The sequence below is a fragment of the Pseudorasbora parva genome, chromosome 2 (assembly GCF_024679245.1).
Source record: "Pseudorasbora parva isolate DD20220531a chromosome 2, ASM2467924v1, whole genome shotgun sequence".
Taxonomy (NCBI): domain Eukaryota; kingdom Metazoa; phylum Chordata; class Actinopteri; order Cypriniformes; family Gobionidae; genus Pseudorasbora; species Pseudorasbora parva.
Genome location: NC_090173.1, coordinates 50,409,086 through 50,432,044, shown reverse-complemented (window position 1 = coordinate 50,432,044; position 22,959 = coordinate 50,409,086). Strand labels below are relative to the sequence as shown.

Below are 22,959 nucleotides of genomic sequence, written 5' to 3'. Positions count from 1 at the left end.
GTTTCTTGTTCGTGTTGCTGGTGTCATTTACCGCAGCTCACCGTGAGAACTGAAGCGATTTGCATTGTTTTCTTACTTATCTGTCACGATAAGAACATCTCTCTCTCTCTCTCTCTCTCTCTCTCTCTCTCTCTCTCTCTCTCTCTCTCTCTCTCTCTCTCTCTCTCTCTCTCTCTCTCTCTCTCTCTCTCTCTCTCTCCCCACACCCCTATCTATCTATCTATCTATCTATCTATCTATCTATCTATCTATCTATCTATCTATCTCATTAGTAATCAATAATCACTTTTTAAGACAAATTGGTTAAATGCCAAATTACCGATAACCGATTTTAATTGGTTTCATATCTACTTTTCAACAAAGGAATAATTAATATATTTTATCAAAACAAAACAGAAAGTGTATTATGAATAAATATAATATATTATTAAAAGTAATTATTTATTTATTTTGAAATTGTATTTAGGCTAAGTTTGCCATCTCTAAGTGGTAACTATTGTGTGTCTACAGTAATTTATTTGTCTATCCATCTATCAATCATCTTTCCATCTATCCATCTATCCGTCTATAAATCATAGATTTATATCATCTATCCATCCATCATGGACTCAGCAATATACAGATTTTGCATTTATTTAATGTCTGGTTTTTCTTAGCTTTATTTTTTTGCATTTTCTCTAAGACATGATACAAAAACATACTTTAACCGTAAAAAAACACAATGTTTATTATGAATATTTACATTTATTTCAATGATTTCATTGTTCAGGTTATGCAATTATATTTAAGCTCTGTTTGCTAAGTAGTCACAGTTGATTATGTAATAATGTAAATCAATCTATCGGCCTCCTCTCATGCTTTTTTGATATTTCACAAACCTGTATTGGTTGACGTGTTTATTGGCATGTGCTCTGTCGGGCATTCCAGCATAGGTGGTTCAGGGAGGGGGGGACGTGCTGGTGTGTGTTGCAACAGGTTCAGTCAATGCGTTTTCTCCTCAATGTTTCCATTGATTCCCAAAGTTGCAGTTGCAGTTTTTTGGTTTGTTACTTTAAAAAAAGTTAATACTTGCCACACCAGTAGGATTACAGCTCTCATCAGATACTTAAGCCTGTTAAATAGGCCACCTGAAGTCCAACACCTAAAATGAGGACAAAGAAACTATTCTGGTTGATCAAGGACAAGCGGATGTCTCCTGTATCTGGGGTGTTACTCTCTTAAAGCAATGGAAGCCTAACTGCGAAGTCTAGCTTACAGCACAAATCACATCATATTTTAATCGCTCTGATAGATATTTAAACTCGAGTTTACTATGTCAGTATAGATTTACATTTCATGAACATAAAGTGGGTTAGACCTCACGGGAGGGTTTTGAATTAGACCACTAGCTGCGATCTGCCTTTGCGTGATCTGTCGTCTAACCGAGAATCGTTGCGTGTTGGCATCTTTCTGGGGTGGTGCTCAGATCGTTCGTCCAAATCCACCCGCTATTCAGATATCTTGTTAAATCGGCCAGCTAAAGAAGATGGATTTAGTTCAAAAGGAGTGCAGTATTGATGAGTGTGTACGTATGGATGTGTGTGAGAGTGAGAGAGAGAGGGAGAAAGGGAGGGACAGATAAGAGGGGTAAACAGTGGAAGTGGTGGGATGTTTAACATCTGCTGAAGTATGGCAGGAAAGACTGATCTATGGAAGCTGGTTTTCTGTTTGAAAAAGTTTAATAAAAGAAATAAAAAAGGGCGTTAAGACCTTTTACACTGTAAAAATTTATTTAAAAAATAAGTTACTTGGTTGCCTTAATTTTGAGTTAATTAAAATAAAAAAAATTGAGTTAATACAATGAACATTTTTGAGAATCTACAACCTTTATTAAAATATTATTAAAAGATTTTGTAAGCATATTCTGTAATTTTGAGTTTTTTTATTTTTAATGATGCAGTGAAACATGCCAAATTGTGCTATTTTCATGATTTATCACATTTGTATGTGGTTCAGATACAATAATATTTTGAGTTTCTATTCATTAAACCAATTTCCTTTATTGTATCAACTCAATTTTTTTTATTTCTATAAACTCAAAGTTTTAAGGCAACCAGGTTACTTACTTTATTAAGTTAAACCAACAATATTTTTTTACAGTGTACTCACAATTTATTTCTCGGGATTTTGACTCTTCCCTCAGAATTCGAAGTTTACATCTCGCATTTTATTTTTTATTTGTTTCCTTGGAATATACTTTTAAAAAAATCATACAAATCTGACTGCGTTTATATCTCATAATTATATCTTACAATTCAGACTTTTCCTCGAATTCCCTTTGTGACTCAGCGCATGGGTGTACCAGGGCGTGTGTGTGCGTGTGTGTGTGTGTGTGTTCTGTTGTTGCTCAACTGTGCACACAGAACACTCCCTACCTGTGAGCAATAGCTGTGATCCTGCTGAAGTTGCCATGGGTTTAAAACAAGCCTCACCTGTGAGTCACAGCCGGCCCTCAATCACTCACTCAGCCTCCCAGCGCCGGGGCCCGGTCATCCAGACAGTGCCAGGCTCGGTCGGATCTCTAATCCCATCAGCCTCCAGGCGAGTACCAGCGGCGGGGCTGACAAGACCTTTGCCAGCTGGAGGCTGACATAACTGCTGTCCACTCACCTGCATGGGGGGTGAGCTGGGGTCAAGCCACTTATGTGCAGTTTGAGGCCAGACTCCTACTGTGTGATAATGCAAATGCTAATGCAGTGATAGCATGCGGTTCTACTGTACTTGTGTGTGTTCTTGCGTGACTGTGGTGGTTACAAACCTCAGTACTAGCTATATATATATATATATATATATATATATATATATATATATATATATATATATATATATATATATATATATATAATATACATACATACATACACACATACACACACACACACACACATAATATAGGCTTTAGATGGTCTGGTCTCCATCGCAGCTTTCATTGGCCAATGACTGACATGTTACGCAACCAATCACAGTTTGTTTTGTTCCGTGTCCTGTTAAGGGGTGTGAAAGTGTGCAATTATTGATGTCCCTACAATAACAGACCAGTGTGTAAAACTCTTGGACTAAAGAGTCACAAGCTTTACAGACTTCTCATACTTTTGAAAATATCCAGCGTTTAGTTGACCCTGGTTAGCGCTCGTTGTCACAGTTGTAAACACGACTGCTTTTTTCTTCAATGGGGGGTTTGGCATCATGGCATTTGTTTCCAGACGGACCGTTAAAGAACACGGCGCGCACATCTCCCATCCAACCAATCGGATGACGACTTCGAAACTCCTGAAGTGTTTCCAGCTCATAGGGTTTTCCCACTGGCTTTTGGATTATCACAAAAAACACAAGCTCTGTGATTAACAAAGGTTTTCGAAATGGATTCGTTTTGTCCCGCAAGATAATTTTCACGAATTTTGAAGCCAAATGCAGTCGCCAGAAGTAAAAAGCTTAAGGAAGGCTGTAAACAAACTACACATGGTCCCGCAACTTCAACGTCACCATCACTATCTTACGACAACTCTTTCAGTTTTTATCTCAACTTTTTCCTCAGAATTTTTAAGTTGGAATAGTTTATAACAGCACAATTATGAGCATAATAAGGGTGTACGGCTGATAATATCCCCAACAGCCTCTCTAGTCCAATTTAGCCAATGGTTAGCAAATGCCCTTTTCAAGACGTGGGGTGGGGTAATAAATACTGATGTATTTTATATCATAAGATTAAACATAAAAGTGTCTTGAGCTTGTGTTCACCACAGACCTTATTGCAGCCATTTAAAAACAAAAAAAACATTCAAAAACAAAAAACAAAACATTGACATTGGTGGGACTGGAAGTGCTAATGCTAATGCTAACTCGCTTCGGCCTACAAAGTGATGTCAAACCTGCACCACTCTATTGTTTTATCCAGTATTTTAGAAAATAGCTGTTGGTAAAATGTGGATTTCTTGACCAAAATCATTTTTTGTTCACAGATTTGAGCAGTTTAAAGTATAATTTCCATCCTTTGGTCTACTTTGAATTTTGGGAGCTCCTCTAGCGTTGGAGATCGGGGTGTAGGGAGAGACATGTGACAGGACAGGGCATGTCTCATCACGTCTACAGGTGAAACAATGTGTTGGGAGTGTCTCTAATACCTCTCGCAAATAGTCAACTACACCGTTACCATGTTCACACAATCTCAGGGGAAATGTATAGGTGTGTCCCCATTTTTTTAAATCCTACATTCCATGCCTGATATTGAAGAACAGAAATAACAAGCAAAGGTTTCAGTTACAATATGCATATTACTGTCCCATAAATCTGTTTGATGAAAGCACTATAATAGCCGACAGGCGTGAAATTTAATTTGTTCAGGGACTCGTTTCATCAGAGATCAACAGGAGAAAACTATATATCATTTTTATTTTGTATTTTTTTGAAGGACTGAGAGGACTTTTATATGTAGGAAATCTGGAAATGTGGTTTCTTAGCAACAACATGCTACAAAGTGTTTCTGTCTTGTCATTCAGTGGGATACACAGACTGCAGATAGAATCAGACTTTGAGAGCATGCATTTGGTTTTATTCATCAGTTATACATAAGTTCTCGTTACGGGGGCTAATGTGCTAATAGACAAGCTGTCATAGGCTATTTTGTGTAGATCTTAAAGGGACAGTAATGTTGCCTTCACATGCTATCAGAAATGTCCTAATTCTCACTTTAGAAGTCTTGATTACGAACTTGTTGCATTCAAGTGCTTCGTTGTCAGAAAGACAACTCTTGCCTATTTATATATTAATCATTTATTAATTAATGTCAAGCGAAGACCTAGCGTGTTTTATGGGGAAAAAAAACTAATAAAATCACACCTGTCACAGCAGTAGTTCTCCCCGTCACCAAGTTTAAAGTTTATGGCACACCCATCTCAGGAATTTGGGTATCAAAATGATTTCCAAACTCCCCAGTGGTAAACATGACATCAGAGGGCGTTCATGTGCATTTTTTAGCTACAGTGTAAAAAAAATTGTTGGTTTAACTTAATAAAGTAAGTAACCTGGTTGCCTTAAAACTTTGAGTTTATTGAAATAATTTTTTTTTTTAGTTGATACAATGAAGGAAATTAGTTTAATATATAGAAACTGAAAATATTATTGTATCTGAACCACATAAAAAATTTGATAAATCATGAAAATAGCACTATTTGACATTTTTCGCTGCGTCATCACAAATAAAACACACAATTACCGAATATGCTTACAAAATCTTTTAATAATATTTTAATAAAGGTTGTCGGTTCTCAAAAATGTTCATTGTATTAACTCAAATTTGTAATTTTAATGAACTCAATTTTAAGGCAACCAGGCTACTTGATTTTTTAAATAATTCTTTACAGTGTGGGAGTTTTTTAGGAGCACCTAGTAGTTCTGATAGCACTAGCCTAAAATAAAAGTTCGGTCATCATCATGTCATTTCCAAACCTATATGACCTGCTCCCTTCCTTCTGTGATAGACAGAATGTTGAAACTGCTTTATAGCTAAATAAAAAAGCACCAGAAATGTCAAAAGTAGTTTTTGAGGAATAGTACATTATTTACATTAAATGTTTTGATGTTTTTTTTAAATTATTATTATTGAATGCTGTCACTCTCTGCTTTCATTTTAAGGCAAAGAGCAGTGTGAACATATTTCAAAACTTCTCATTTTGCTTTTCACCTATCCACCCTTCTCCCATCAAGTCTACTGTGTTTTAGATCATGGGAGGCACTTCCGGTTTGGAGAAATTCTATTCAAAAAGACAAAAAAAAAAAAAAAATCATAAGGTTGCGCTAATAATAATTTTCCGTCAGTTTGACTGAATGAACTGTAAATTTCTTCATGTTCTCTTTGCAGTAACATATTTTATTGTGAGGTAGTTCTCCTTGCGTCTCTTTCAAATGAAATTGTCTCCCCTTTACACTTCTTTCTAAAGCTGGTAAATGCGATATTTATTGTCTGTCAAAATTATGGAAATCGCTGTGAAATATCACTCAATGTTCCAGTTAATGAACATTTTGTATTAAGGCAATGTGTTACCTAATACATGATATTTAAAGCCCCACTTGGCTACTTTTGCTCTCGGGGTCCCCCTACAGTTTGGAAAAAATAATGTCCTCAACTACTGTCGTAAGCTCAGTCATCCTACAACAGGGGATGCCATCGCGCGTGCATTTGTTGACATGACAACCCTGATAGCCCTGAACTAGTGATGCGTGGTTCGTCTCATAACCCGCGGACCCCGTATGTATATTTAATGGTCGCGGGTGCGCGGCGGGTTGTAAAAATATATACAGTGGTGTGGGGCGGGCCAAATAACTTCATAAAAGCGTCCCGCGGGTCGGTGCAGCACTAACAGTTCCCCTGAACAGTTCTTCTGGCGGCGCGTGTGAAATGTCTTCATCCCAGGTAACGTTACAGTCAGTGGCATATGTTTCAGCATGTCATATGAATATAATTTCATGGGTTTTATTTTTTTCAAACGCCAAATAATCACGATGCTCACGTTTACAAGCCAGCGTCATTATAGTAGTCTATTGGTTACCGTTTTACAGAATCTATATGATACTTCAGTTCAGTGTTTGAGTGGTAGCTCACCGTAACAAGCAGGACAGCATCGGTCGGCACGCCTCCTTCAGCTCACGCCGACGAGAAAACGCTGGTCACATTTTGATCCTCGTCCTGCCTTTAATCCCATCATTTTTTCGTTTCCTCTTATTGCTTTCCTCCAACAAAACCTTTTCTTTCTTATTTGTCTCTGCTGCTTCGGACATGACTATATTATCCGACGAACAAAGTTGGGCTCGCATGTCCGAATGTAAGGAAGTGTGTGTGTTGGTGGAAGTGACGTATATGCCGTAAAGCAGTCGAATTTTGTAGTTCTTTTCTTTTTCTCGGGTTACTACCCGAAACCCGAAGTTTAAAAGTACGATTAAAAACGATACAGACCCCATCAGGCTATGGCAGACGTGTCATTCAACCTATTGTAAGTCGATTTATCATCACAAGAGTCTTAAAAAATATATTATGAAGGTTGAAAAGTTACCTAGTGCTGCTTTAACATTATTGCTGTAGAAATAATCAGTCTTTTTTTGATTATTCATTGTCTGTGGTAGTAATTTGTTAATGCTTTTACACTTGTACATTTCCTTCTAATGCTCGATGGTAAAGCTGACGATTAATCCAAAATGGAGCTTAAACCGATTTGGCTTTGTGTGATCTGTGAAATCGCTAAGGCTGCACTTTTAATGTGCATTTGAAAAAGCAACACACGTCAATCATCTTTACAAACATGAGATTTTTATGAACCTCTTGACAACATTTAAATAACATGTTTTTGAGTGATGCACAATATATCATCCACCATATCGATCGACATCGATTGTCAATATCGGTCTGATGAGAAAATGAGGCTGAAACCGATAGATAATGGATTTAATTACTCTGAGACACTTCAGATGTGCAATATTTGCCATTAAATTACTTTAAATATGATTGGAATCAATTTAAAAAAGAAAAATACAGTTAAGTACAACACGTGCAAGTCTGTCATATAGGTTAGATAAAATTAGAATTTGAACATTTATAATTATTTGCTTGGGACATGACTTTTAATGGTGAGACTTTTGTTTTAGTAATCTGGCTCTCAAAAATTACATAAGAATTTAGTTTTAGATGTATCGGCCAATCATATCAGTTATCGGTATCGGTTCATATCGGTGCATCCCTAATGTTTTTACTCCAAACTCACTTCATAACGACATTTGGGCGTTCTTCTGTGATATGATGTGGCTTCTTACACAGAATAAGGCACACAAAAGGATATTTCATAGGATTCTATTCAGTGATAAAGGCTATGTCTGTTAGCATTGAAGTACAAAATATAATTTATCACATTGAACATACCCGAGAAGGCTTGAAGACATAGAAGCCACCTGATGCACCCACCGCTAGCCTAGCTTAGCACAAAGACTGGAGGTAAACGGCTCCAGCTAGCCAATGTAGCACATCCCAACATGTAAATAGGAAAATGTTGGCGTTATTTTGTCACTTACTGAGCAGTAGGCTAGATGGAGCACTCCTTGTGTTAAGCTAGGCTAGCGGTGGGTGTGTCAGACAGAGTTATGGCAGGCACGGAGATAAAAATGGAATGTATGGATGGTCTTCTCTAACTCTGGGGGATACAGTGAATGAGCTCGAGTCCCAAAAGGGCAGTGTGTTCCCTTAATTTTGATTAATCGTGCAGCTCTTCTCGGTTGTTAAAGGGTGTGTGGAATAAAATCATATTTTCTATCCAGTTTTGAAAATGCTTATTAATGTCTCAATAGAGAGAACCTTTCGCTGATTGTCTGCTATTTAAACTTCCATATTTTGTGCAAACTGCCATAGGGCGTAGGAGAAAGTTGGATACATTTGGAAATGTATGAGGCTGTTTAAATTTTCTCACAGTTTTCTCATTATTTACTCTCAACTGTGTACCTATGGCATAGTTTTTTTCTGTGAAATAATAGAGAATATGATCTAACTTTTTAGAGTTTACTTTTCTTTTTTTTCCCTCAGAATTGAGATATAAACTTGCAATTGCGGGGGAAAAAATAGTCCGAATTGCTATATAATTCTGACTTTATAACTCGCAATTGCAAATTTTTATGACGCAGTTCTGAATTGTGAGATGAAAAAGTCGCAATTAACTTTATTTTTTTATTCAGTGGCAGACAAAAAGATATGGAATCTTGTTTAATTTTTGAACAGATGTGGTCACTATAAGTTGCTGAATGGGAAAAAAAAGCTGTTTTTTTTCCATGGAAAATTACAGCTAATGGGTTTGGAACAACATGGGGTGAGGAAATAATGACAAAATGTACATTTTTGGGTGAACTATCCATTTTCATTTATTTCGTAACAGTCCAGTTCCCCTTTTTGATAGTAACGCGTTGCCATAACTGGATATAAACCTCTGAGAGAGAGAGAGAGAGTGCTTTTTTTTTCTTCTTCTTTTTTTTCTTCTTGTAATTGGCAAGTAAACCGAGATGTACTGTTGTAGTGTAAACTATGGCAGCGGTTTACTCCTTCTGGGGCTTTTAAGGAACGGGAGGATATATACTCTAGTCCTATGAAATTCCCATAGCCCTTTGGCAACTAAACAATCGATACGTATGCAGTATTTTACTGCTGACAAGTTAATGGATCTCTCGACCCTGTGATAACTCGTAATGTATTTAATAAGTGTAAAACAACTTTCACCAGTTGCCTTTGTGATCTCGACAAAGATATAGCTTTTGTCGCTGTGTCAGAAGTCCCTGGGCCCCAGGAGATTGCATTTATCATAGGTTTCCCGACAGTCATTTGAAAAGGAATGGGTTTTATAAGAGATGGATTCACTCCGCACACCCACTCTCTCCTCTCGGTCCGGGGGTGGATGGCTCTGAGCCGTTGCCACATCTTATTGTCTGAGCTCTCTCTTCAAAGAGCTCTCTATCGCTAATACTCAGAGCTCACAAGTAACGTTGCAGTGCGCTCCCAGAATACACACCTTTATTTTACATTTGCAACAACTCGCTTTGGATTCTTTGCATAATGAATCAACACCTTAAACCTGATGAGGTTAATCAAGGCAAACGCTTCATGCATGTGGAATGGAAGTTAGGTTTGGCATATCCGTTAATTGAAGAAATTAGTGTTTCTAACTTCAAACTCTTTAACAAGACCTTTCCAAACTAGAATTTAATTAATTTGTGTACTAACCATGTCCGACTACCATGTTTATATCCATCACAAATTCTTCACAAAATCATTCTCTGCCTGAACAAATGTCATTTTCACCATTTCTAAAATCACTTTTTGGAATAACATACCTGGCTCCATTTACTATTTTATGTACACACATAATCTTCACACCTTTTGCATAATATGATAAACTTGCAGCTTAATTGTAATAGAAACATTTCATATTTGCCGTCCATTTTTTTCTTCACACATTGCATCTCGTATAAATTAATTAATTAACTAACACAGTTGCAAGAAAAAGTATGTGAACCTTACTATTTTTGTTTTGTTTTTGGGTTTTGTGACGGATGTGGACTATAAACATATTTTATGTAAAACCTTATTCAGTACTAAATTAAAAAAAACACTTTTTCACAGATTCTGACAGGTTCACATACTTTTTCTTGCAACTGTATTACAATTTGTGTGTGTATGTATGTAAATGTATACATACTTTGAGAGACATAATCTAAATAAATAAAAATCCAGAAATCACAATGAATGATTTTTTAACTATTTATTTGTGTGATACAGCTGCAAATAAGTATTTGAACACCTGAGAAAATCAATGTTAATATTGGTACAGTAGCCTTTGTCTGCAATTACAGAGGTCAAACGTTTCTTGTAGTTTTTCACCAGGTTTGCACACACTGCAGGAGGGATTTTGGCCCACTCATCCACACAGATCTTCTCTTAGTAAAGTGTGCTTCGGGGGATTGTCATGTTGGAAGACCCAGCCTCAACCCATCTTCAATGCTCTAGCTGAGGGAAGGAGGTTGTTCCCCAAAATCTAGCAATACATGGCCCCGGTCATCCTTTCCTTAATACAGTGCTGTCGCTCTGTCCCATGTGCAGAAAAACACCCCCAAACAGTAGGGATGGTGTTCTTGGGATGGTACTCATCATTCTTCTTCCTCCAAACAGGTTTAGTGGAATTATGACCAGAAAGTTCTATTTTGGTCTCATCTGACCACATGACTTTCTCCCATGACTCCTCTGGATCATCCAAATGGTCATTGGCAAACTTAAGACAGGCATGGAAATGTGCTGGTTTATGCAGGGGAACCTTCTGTGCCATGCATGAAAGTGATAGCCATGACGTCTTAGTGTATTCAAGTGTATAGTGTATACTTAGTGTAACAGTAACCTTGGAAATGGTGGTCCCAGCTCTTTTCAGGTCATTGACCAGCTCCTCTCGTGTAGTTCTGGGCTGATGGCTCACCTTTCTTAGGATCATTGAGACCCCACAAGGTGAGATCTTGCCCCAGTCTGAGGGAGATTGGCAGTCATGTTTAACTTCTTATATTTTCTAATGATTGCTCCAACAGTGGACCTTTTTTCACCAAGCTGCTTGGCAATTTCCCCGTAGCCCTTTCCAGCCTTGTGGAGGTGTACAATTTTGTCTCTAGTGTCTTTGGACAGTTCTTTGGTCTTGGCCATGTTTATAGTTGGATTCTTACTGATTGTATGGGGTGGACAGGTGTCTTTATGCAGCTAATGACCTCAAACAGGTGCATCTAATTTAGGATAATAAATGGAGTGGAGGTGGACATTTTAAAGGCAGACTAACAGGTCTCTGAGGGTCAGAATTCCAGCTGATAGACAGGTGTTCAAATACTACTTATTTGCAGCTGTATCATCATATATTGTGATCTCTGGGAAAAAATTTTTTGGTTATGTCTCTCAAGGTGGACATGCACCTACGATGAGAATTTAAGACCCCCTCCAAGTGGGAGAACTTGCAAAATAGCAGGGTGTTCAAATACTTATTTTCCTCACTGTATATATATATATATATATATATATATATATATATATATATATATATATATATATATATATATATATATATATATATATATATATATATATATATATATATAATATTAGGGCTGTGTAATATATCGAAATATCGCAAATGTACATATCGCAATATGCATAACGTAACGACATGCAATATCTGAATGTTTTAATAGGTTACTTCAACATTGTGAAAAGTGTAAGTTTTAGGTTGATGCAGAGAACAGACAGTGCACACGACTGTTACTTATGTGACTTGCTTAATGTTAAAAAGAGTTATTAAAGGCAATAACTTGCGAAAAACAACCCCTTGTAGTCTCGTGCTGTCTCTCACTCTCTCTGTCACACACACACACCGAAACGTGCACACAAGCCTCCTCTCTGAAAACGTGTGATCCTTCAGTTCTGTTTTGTGTCTTGTTACGCACTCAAAACTGTCAACACGCAGCTATGTCAAAATGGCTGTCTTGATGAGTGTTCATGTAAACCCAGTCAGTTATGCTTTAGTTTAAGTGAACAATATCAGTTGGGGAAAGAAACCAAATGCATGTCAATAGGATTCGTGTATTAGGTCTTAAAGTGACAGCCTGCCGATACAGTGAACCTTCCGCTGTCTGTCAAACAACAGAAGAACAAGAGGGAATCACTCAATGCTCTTGGCTGAATAACCTTTATCATATATCAGTGTATATTTAATTAATACGAAGGCTGCAGCCCTAATCTCTGCCTGCGTGCGTGCGCATACATACAATACTTTTTATATAATTGCATTAGTTGCAAAATTGTTGCAGTAAACGCAGCCTTGGTGAGCATAAGAGACTGACCACTGACCCCAAACGTTTGAACGATAGTGTGCTCTGAGATGTAATAAATCCAGCATTATCAAAAGGGCTGCACTACTGAGGTAAAATTGCCCAGCCCTAGTTTGTTTACACGCTTCAGCGACCAATAGAGGCTTCTTCCACCTCGTCCAAAGGTTACAGAGAGACAACCTCCACTTTCATCTGCAGAAAACAAGAGCAGATTGTTCACGAGAGAGTTCTTTTTGAGTTCTCAAGGTTAAAGTTGACCTCTTCAGAGAGATGTAATACAGTTTTGCCCCATTTGTCACAGCAGGACTGACCCCTGTAACCCAGACATAATGAAAACGTGTTCCTATAGGAAAAGAGTAATTTGAGGGCCACTTGCTCTATAATGGTCCAGCAATAAAAGGGTTAGAAGTAACTGTAGCTTTACTCCATGCGTAATCCCATTCCTTATGCCTACATGCATCTAACCAACTGCTGTTAAATTAGAGCTGAAATCAAAAGCAGAGGAGGTTTCTTTCGGCCGACTCCGTGACCTGCCGCCCGCTCCTCCTTCTGAATAATTACAGGCCCACATCTCCACACAGCAATTACAGACCACTTCCACAAGCATCGAGAAGCTCTGTTTCTCTCACCCACACCCGATTCTTGCTCCCACATTCATCTGCTCTTTCAAAGGCCACTCCTGAGATCTCCCTCTCTTCTTAGTTTTGATAGATATATTAGACTCCAAGTCATTCTGACCTTTCCAAATATCATTTTAATATAACGTTCTTTGTGTTTGGGACTTTCTGCCACTGTGGTCTCTTGCATAGCATGGGGGTTGTGGTCATTTAAATATTCAACTTTTTTTTTTTTTTGTTCAATGGAAGTCACATTAAAATCTGGCTATGCCTCAATCACAATGTTTGATGCTTTTAAAATGTACCTTCACTACTGTTAATTTACCTGCCCCAAGTTTTGGGTCAGTAAGACTTAGAAAATATAAAACTTTTAAAGTTTAAGCATAACAATAAAACTGTTATGCTGTGAAGTATTATTACAACTTGTGTTACAACTTTTTTTTGAGTTGTTAATGTATTTAAAGATGTAATGTTTTCCTGTGATGGTAAAGCTGTATTTTCAGCATCATTACTCCAGTCTTCAGTGTCACATGATCCTTCAGAAATCATTAATATGATGATTTGCGTCGGATGCAGTGGTGTAAAGCACACCGACACTGGACTCTAGAGCAGTGGAGACGTGTTCTCTGGAGTGACCAATCACGCTTCTCTATCTGGCAATCCGATGGACGAGTCTGGGTTTGGCGGTTGCCAGGAGAACGGTACTTGCCTGACTGCATTGTGCTGCGTGTAAAGTTTGCTGGAGGGGGGATTATGGTGTGGGGGTTGTTTTTCAGGGGTTGGGCGTTTCCCCTTTAATGCCTCAGCATACCAAGACATTTTGGACAATTTCATGCTCCCAACTTTCTGCGCACCAGAAAAGTCGTTATTTTGATTTTTGTGCACACAATAACTATTTTCGTCGCATTGTAAAATGATTGTACAGCCACTGTAGTGAGATGGACTTTGTACCGCCGTCTTTAGTGCCTTTATGGGTCTTGTGAGTGGGTCAGTGGGAATGAACTGAATGCCAATGGAGGCCTTTCTGAAGCCTTTCTCAGCCGTCAGCTTTCAACAAAAATATCTTCATTTGTGTTCTGAAGATGGACGAGGGTCTTACGGGTGTCCAATGACATGAGGGTGAGGAATTCATGAAATAAGTTTCATTTTTGTGTAAACTAACCCTTTAAGGTCAGACATCGTATACTTGTTATACATTAAACATTTAAATTCCACTTATGGATCCCTTTGTGCACACATTAATTTTGGTATTTGATATCTACATTTTTTATTCTTATATATATATTTTTTCTTATTGGAATCAAAAGTGGGAATTGATAAGAATCAGAATCGGTGAAATTCAAATGCTACCCAACCCTACCTGTCAGTGTTTTGTAGGTACGCGGCATATTCAATGGAGTACTTTAATGATCAGGGGACATTGAGTCCTGAGCTCCTAATTAAGATCTCAAAAATAAATCAATCAGCGTGTAATCTGCAGAGGAAGAGACACTCTCAGATGTTTCCATGGAAACCTTCAGTGAGCTGCGGGAATATGAAGTGTTGTCACAGGGTCAGGGGGTTATGTGTTGGGAGCGCTGTCTAGCAGCATCACCTACGTTCTGAAACAAAGACACATCTGTCCAGCTCAGATGCCTCCGCCTCTCCCAGACCTGCTTCATTAAACTGGGCTAATTGAATCTAGATACACTGTTGTCTCAGCCGCTGGCGTGGTATCGATCCCACAAGCTGCCACAACAGGCTTGCGTTCTCTCATTACATAATGTTACATTGACTGTGTTAGTCATACAGGATTTGTTCGTCTTGTTCTGACTCCGATATGAAGTCTTTGCAATTAAGCAAAATCACACATGCAATAGAAAGGAGCGCTTTGAGAGAAACAAACATGGAGCAAGAGAAAACTTGACTCTGACTTAAACTCACCATTAGCATACACTCGGATCTGAAATGCCAACAACAGAAAGTCTCATGATTTCACAAACAGGGCTTAGATTAAGCCAGGATTAGGCCATAGTTCAATCAGCGCATTTAAGTAGCTTTAGAAAAAAACATTACTGGTCTGGATCTCGAGACAAAACAATGGCACTGACATGTTTTAATATCGGGCATTGGTGGACTAAACATCTTCTCTATTAGAGCGCTGCCGGACCAATCAAATCGAGGGACTGAAACTAACCGTTCAATGGCGATAAACGCCTGTGACCATTCATTCAATATTAATTTTGCTTTACAATCTTTAACAGCCTGCAGTTTTGAAGCTTTGGTGTTTCATTTGGGTGTTACTATGGACACTTTGGGCTGTGATCATTTAGAAAATTCAATAAATTTTTAATGAAAATACATTTATTAAAATACATTTTTCCCACTAGTTTGTTTAATTAACGGTGTCTAAAAGAGGAAATGCAAGCACATACTTCTCACACCTCTGTCATTTTCTTTTTTTTCTTCTTTTTTTTAACCAACATATGCCACTTCCACTTAGTTTTGTTAATGTCACAGTGTAAACCCGAGTAAGTTGTCTAAAATCAAAAAGGCAATCAGTTACATCATCATTTTTGTATTTGATTCAAAGTTTAAGCAAGCAGAACGTAAGCAGATTTTAATTGCTCTTACCTTGAAATATGTGAGTAAGCTTATTCATACATTTAAATAAAAATGATCACGTAATCTCGACTTGAAATATTTAGTTGTGGAAACCTGGCTAGTATTAATTCAGCAAATGCTAACTTGCTAATTGGTAACTCAATGCTTTGATAGCGTTAGCATAGCATAACAATTGCTGAAAGAATATAGCATTGTTGAAATGTGAATGTATATCTGTTCTCAAACCGCGCTCCTGCTCCACTTGTCACCATGTTGCTAGTCTCAGCCTCAGACATCACGCCCACGGACCGCTGGCTGAACATCTGATGCATATGGCACATTTTTCTGGAAACACTTCAGGAGTTTTGGAAGTTGTCATCTGATTAGTTGAATTCCACAGGATTGCGGTGAGACGTGTGTGTTGCTGTCGTTAACGGTCCACCTGGAAACACATGCTGTGATGCCAAACCCCCCTGTGGAAGAAGAACACTGTTGTGTTTACAGCTGTGACAATGAGAGCTTACCAGGATTGATTAAACGCTGGATTTTCAAAACTATTTGAAGTTTGCGGCTTCATTGTTCCCGTAAACTTGCACAGCTTTTTGAATTAAAGTGATGGTTGCATGCGATTTTTGACTTTTTTAACTTTAGTTAGTGTGTTATGTTGCTGCTTGAGCACAAACAGTATCTGCAAAGTTACAGCGCTGAAAGTTCAACGCAAACAGAGATATTGTCTTTTATATATTTATGGCAGTTTATTGCCTACAAAAACGTCCGGTTTGGACTACAACAAACTTCTTCCTGGGTTGGTGACATCATAAACCTTTGCTAGTCACCGCAGATGTGACTTCTGCCCGCGATGGTAAGAGGCGTGGCGTTTCCGGGACAACCCCATGTTATACTGTGTCCCATAAACACAACAAAGCCTAGAAAAAAAACAAAACAGAACCACCCCTTTAATAAGTTATAGATGCACGCTGGTCTGTTATTGCAGGGACATTCATCATTACATTTTGACGGCCATAACTGATTGACTGCATTACATGTCAGTCAAATGTCCTCTGGTGCGGTCCTTGGCAAATGAAAGCTGTGAAAAGGTCCAGACCTTCTATTGTCAGTCTGGCTACACAAGATGATAAACAAATCCCAACATGATAAAAACTCTTCTAAATTAGCATAGCTAAACATTAAACATAAATCTCCCACTCAACATTAATCTTCCACAAAATGCTAACACTTATTAACACTTAATTTTAGCATGTACTCTTCCTTTCTTCCTTTCGAGTGTCATAGCAAAGAATGCTAAGCAATTGAAAGCTCACTTTCAGTCAAATTTATGTTGGTCTAAATGAAAAGAAGCACATTGTTAAAACGAAAACAAAATTGAACAATTCAGATTACTTAATACGTGTGAGTTTTGAGAACGCAAAAGAAGAAAGTTCTAAAAGTTGATTAAATTGAAATAATTTAAGTTTACCCTACTCAAACGTATTAATTATTTTGAGCATTAGAGTTTACAGGGCAACCAAAACTCAAACTACCGGTATTATTTTTTGTTGACTGAAATAAAGGTCAAATAAAATATACATACATGACTTGGCAGTTGAAGTACTGTCACTAAAACTGAAAATATACAAATAAAAGCTAATTCAAAGCATTAATAAACAATATACTAGTATATACATAATACTAAAATATCACCACAGAATGTGCTCAAACTAAATGCATCACTTGATCTGTGAAATTACAAGAAAACAATACAAAGGCATTTTAAAGGAGCGAAAACATGATAAAAAGTTTCCAATATAACAAAAAACAACAACAAAAATGTATTGACATCTTTTATCATTTTAGCTGTGGCAATCTTTTAAAGCACTGAGTCACTCGAGGTCGTGTTTTATTAGTGATTTTTATCACATGCTTTGCATCGTGCTTCACAGCTCTTACCCATGACAAAAGGAAGGCCGCCGTGGTTTGATGCAGCCAGACAGTACAGACTGATGGAAAATTCCTGTTTTTATTCTCACTCGCTCAGATAGTCAAGCGTGTTTGTTATGCATTGAATATGCTGCAGCATGAAGGTTTCTCGTCATCTGAGCACGAGGCTGGAGGTGAACACAGGCCTCAGCTCTGTGGTGCGTTCAGGCCAGTGAAGTGCATTCTGGGAATTCCTACACACAATAGGAGGATCGTTAAGGACCCTTCAACCGCTCGATGGGTTTAGCGTGAGCGTGTTTTCCATAGTTTGAGCACAAGACTGCAAGAGGAGTTTGCATGGATTTTCTGTGGTTGTTCTTTAACCAGTGATGAGTGATTAGTGCTTTGCATGCGCTCTCAGTTGGCGTTGTCTTCACTCATTAAATAGGCTGATGTACAATTTTTAACTCCGTTACATAGATCTCCGTGGGTCCTTTTTAAATGGCGACTTGCAGATAAATGTGTTCGCATTATCGCAGTTATCTCAGCTGGTGGGTTGTGACCTAAAAACAGGTCATAGGTCTGTTCTTCCGATACTGCATTTGAAAACAAATTAATTTCTCCTCGCTAATGCTAATGCAGTATTTAGCCGAGTGTTGGGGTTACTAAGTTCTGGGTTTTTTAGCTTGTTTGGTGTACACCCTGTCACATCAGATTTTAGACGTTCATGTTATGTTTTTTGTTACACCAACACCAACTTTTCTTTTTCACTCATTATGATTACAGGAGCAGATCGATTGATAAAAATGTATTCTTGCACTGTTATGATATTAACTATGTTAATTACTATGTTTTACCTTGTCACTATGTTTTACCTTGTGCGTGATTTGCGTGATTTTGTAAACTAATAATACATTCTGATGGTTTTATTTGTAACCAGCTCCATATAATTTTGGCTTTTCTGATGTAGTAAACTTGCTCTGTAGCTCACCTGGTACAGCACTGAACTTTAAATCTCTCTGATTTGAGTCTCGTAGAACACATGTACAGATAAGAGATTTTTAGAAGTCATCGGTTAGGTTTAGGGTTGGGGGTTTGGTGGAAGGTGGAAGCATTAAACTTTTAAAGCCACTCACCGGACATTTCATTTTCAAATAGTGGCGCTACAACTAATGTAATAAAATTAAATACATGTTTATCTATTTCAGATTACACTAAACACACTTTTAGGGGCTGTTTACACGGTAACATTTCCAACTGAAAATGTAACAAATGTGTTTTAGCCATTCATTTATGTGACGACAGCGTTTTGGTGCCTGAAAATGAGACTTTCAAAGGTGCACTGCGTAGGATTTGTGCAGTAAAATATCCAAAAACCACCAGGCCAGTGTTATATATTTTGTTCAGTTGAGTTCTTATATCCCAAATGTTTCCAACTACTTGTAAATTGTTTGAAATTGCTATTTTAACCAAGGAGCCGGAACGTCTGAGGGAGTCTCCTGTCAATAGCGTCATATCTGCGTTACTCTCGGTTTCCGGTTTTATTCTGCAGAAGCGCTTTACTCTTAGCAGTGTGAACAAGAGTCACAGCAGCCGCTGAGAGAACACACAGAGTAACGTCATAACATCATTTTAAACACACTTAAATGTGTCTGATATGATAAACAGAGCTGTGTTACCTCACACTCATGAACAGAAAAGAGGAAATGGCGCCGGCGACTGTGTCCCGTCATAATAAAAGTCCCGCTGCTCGCGAGCCGTGTGTTTGTGTATCAATCGCTCCAGCGGCCGTGCTCAGCTCCTCAACACTCGGTCCTGCTCTGCTTCACACTACAGTAACGTTAATAATCACATCCATCATCATGATTTCTGCCAGAGTCCTATCCCGATTCTTTCCCATCAGCTGTGAGGTGAAGACCACATGTCCTAAGATGCTGCGCTCAAACTTGGTGTCATCAAACTACGCCTTTGTTTTGAATAGTGAAGCTTTAAAAACAGGTTTCAAAGTGCAAGTTTTGTGTAAACAACAAAAGCTAATCTGTGAAAACGTGGCGTCACTACATGTCCGGTCTATGTTTCATGGACATCTAATAGCCAAAGACAATGTCTTTACATGGAAACTTCTCAGTTTTAAGCATATCATTGTCGCGCAAACTCGCTGGACATTTCAATTTGAAGTGTTGTGAAACAGAATTGTGGAAATGTGGCTTGGGTTACAGTTGTAATTATGTTAAGGGAAGAAGACTTGCATTTGATTTTTTAAATTGGTTCTGTGCAGTTGATGGTAATATTAATACATGTTTGTTTTTAAGGACCTTTTGTACTGTAAACCCCTTTAATATTGTGTTTGGTCACTGCTTGATGTGCAATATCCAAACTTGGTTGTGAACAATGTAAAGTAAAACCAGTCGGGAACCCCTTTGGCGGGCTTGTGTTTAGGAGTAGTTATGGTTTAGGCTGAATTAGGGATCAAAACTAGATTCGTATTGCATATTGAAAGTAAGCCTGTATGCTGTCAGGCGAATAAAAAAGGAGGATGAGGATGATCCATCTTTTTTCAGCCCCTTGATGTGATTAAGACAGGGGTCTATGGGGGTGGGGGGGTTGGAACAGTACGCTAGTCATTATACTGATACAGTCGCTATCACACACACATTCCTCTCTGATTGCACACACCATGTGCTCCGTCTGCCGAGTGCCCATGCACAGACCTCTGCCGCATTAGATTAGCACTGCCAGCATGTTGTCAAGCACAGGGCCAGCTGTTGTTGGGTTCTGAACATTTGTAGTGTCAATCATTTATTAAGCCTAACAAAAAAACAAAAAAAAAAAACAGAATCGCTGGCATTTCTGACTCTATTTTTTTATTCTGCAAAATTGTCCTTAAAGTAAATCCCTTTTTTTATGTACAATTTTATAAAAGCACAGATGGAAGGCAAGAATGACTCCTGTGGAATCAGAACCCAAACTCCTCTTCAATAACTTTTTGATACCAGTAACTTGTTTGCTTTAAAATAATTTGAAATATGTACGGGATAATGTATGATCAGCTGGTCATAAGTGTGAAATACACCCAGGCAGTGTGATCAAGGCCTCAAGAAGAGATTAATTCACATCTGCAATAATGTCTTATCTCTCCTCCCAGCCGGGTTTCCTCTTAAATGCTTCCCGGAGTGTGTTTAAGTTACATTTTCTTTTTGCCTTTTATTGCTAACACTTTTTCCCCCTTTATTTCTGACTTGTCAGCGCTAATGTCAGTCATTAAAGTTAACATTGGGTTCTCCACTGCACTGTAAATGCTTGGTGGCGTGGGCAATGGTTGCCTCGGGTTGGAAAGCAAAAGGTTTTAGGTTTTAACCTGGAAGTAGTATATAATGTGGTTTTGTTGGAAAATAATCGGACGCACTGGGCACAGCTTTATATCTTTTTTCCCCCACTCATAGCAGGAAGCTTTTTTGGCAGTAATTCAAGAAAATGATGGGCAAAGGTTTCACAGTAATACATCCGTTATATTTTTTCCGGTTTAATTATTCTGGATCCCTTTTTTTTTTTTTTTTTACTCCTTTTTAATGGTTAAATTACATTTTAGTGATCAAAAAGCCAGTCTACCTAACAATTTATCAAAAGTTTATTTTATTTTTACCAAATTCTTTGTTTTCTTGATTTAGTTTTAATGGTTTTATTCAATTTAAATAATCAAAGCACATGTCTAATTTATTTAATTAATAAAAACAACAATTTTAATCAGTAAAAATATATATTTCTATGACTTTATCTAAAAACGCGTAAAGGAATAAAAACATTAGTTGAACTTATCTTTTAATCATATTAAATTGAACCAACATTTGTGTCAAACAAAGTGCTGCATAACTGTTTTACTGTTAAAATAAAAACATGGGGGAAAAATATTATTCCATAAATAAAGTTTATTATGTTTATTATAAAGTATTATACATTTAATATGAGTATTATTTTTTGTATTATTGTTATATTGAGATGTGGTTCAATTCTACTGAACAACAGTTAAATATGTCTGTCACAATTTCTTCAAGTTAAACCAAACTTTTATTTTGATAGGTTGCCGTGAAGACCTTTTGAGTTTCTGTGTGTTTATGATATGAAGATGAAATGGTAAAATGCTCATGAAGTGACTCTGGATATGAAGTTCATGCATTTATGATGTCCTCATATAGTGAGGCTGAAAACACTGCCAGCATCCTTCACACGACACACATTTTGTGATGAAAAAATGACCGTCTCATTACACAGTAGAGCTCATATCTGACTTTGATTGTCTACTTCTGCTGTTTTATCTGGACAGATTGATCTGGTATTCTGTCACAGTTTTTACTTTCACTTTCTTGCCTTGTCACTAAAGTGAAGGTGTAGCACACGTCCCCCTTACAGAGAGTCAGGAATAACCAAGCTCTCAGACGAAGTGTATGCTGGCCTCATATTCCAATTAGCTCTTGCAATTAGGCTGGCAGATGTAGCACACGAGGACTGGGATGATAAAATTAGCAACCCTGACAGAATTTAGAAAAGAAACCACCTAAGCTCCGCCCAGTCGCTCTGACTTCACTTGTGATTCACAAGTTCCAGGTGTTAGCATTACGCCAGGCTAATTACGCCGAGCTGAAGTGACGCTAGCATTAGCAGAAAACTGCCTTATTTTTTCAGTGCTGAATGTTTTTTCTGTGACAGTCTTTTTTTTGTAGGTAATGGAGTGCTGACTACAGCTCTACTCCTAGTGAGCTGTCTTTCTGTCTACTGCTTGCGTAGACAGATGTCTTCATAGGCAGCATTTTAACCGAAAAGCCTTATAAGTTGAAGCTGAAGTGCAATCCGGTTGACACATAAATTGTGATCCTAAAAGCACACAAAAAGCACACTACTGATTTTAATAGAATTTAATGTTAAAATGTTGCTAAGCTACCAATACACGTAAAGATACATTATGCACACAAATTGGGTAAAACAGATCCATTTAAATAATATATATATATATATATATATATATATATATATATATATATATATATATATATATATATATATATATATATATATATATATATAAAAAAATGTTTTAATACTTTTCAGTTATAATAAAATGTACTATATGTAAACTGAGCTCAAACAACATGCACTATTTTTCCCCAATCTGATTGAATCCAAACCAGTCCTGTTTACATGAACCCTAAATGTTGCAGTCCAATTCGCATATTCGTTTGCATCTACTTTACATGAGCAGCCGCTGTGTTCAGAACCAGAGAAAGTCATTAATTTGATTGTTTCGGTGCATGTAAATGTAGCTACAGTGCATTCTGGGATTGCTTTCTCTGCGAAACATACATGCAGTGCTTTTCAATTTTGGCCAAAACTAGGTGTCTTAGATTGCTACCGACATTTTGGGGCAGCCTTG

General features: G+C 37.7%; 1 protein-coding gene across 6 annotated transcripts in view; it reads left to right on the top strand.

Annotated features, from left to right (window-relative positions):
- Nucleotides 1-22,959, top strand: part of baiap2a (BAR/IMD domain containing adaptor protein 2a) — a 157,862-nt gene that overhangs the window by 370 nt on the left and 134,533 nt on the right. The window lies entirely within an intron of this gene.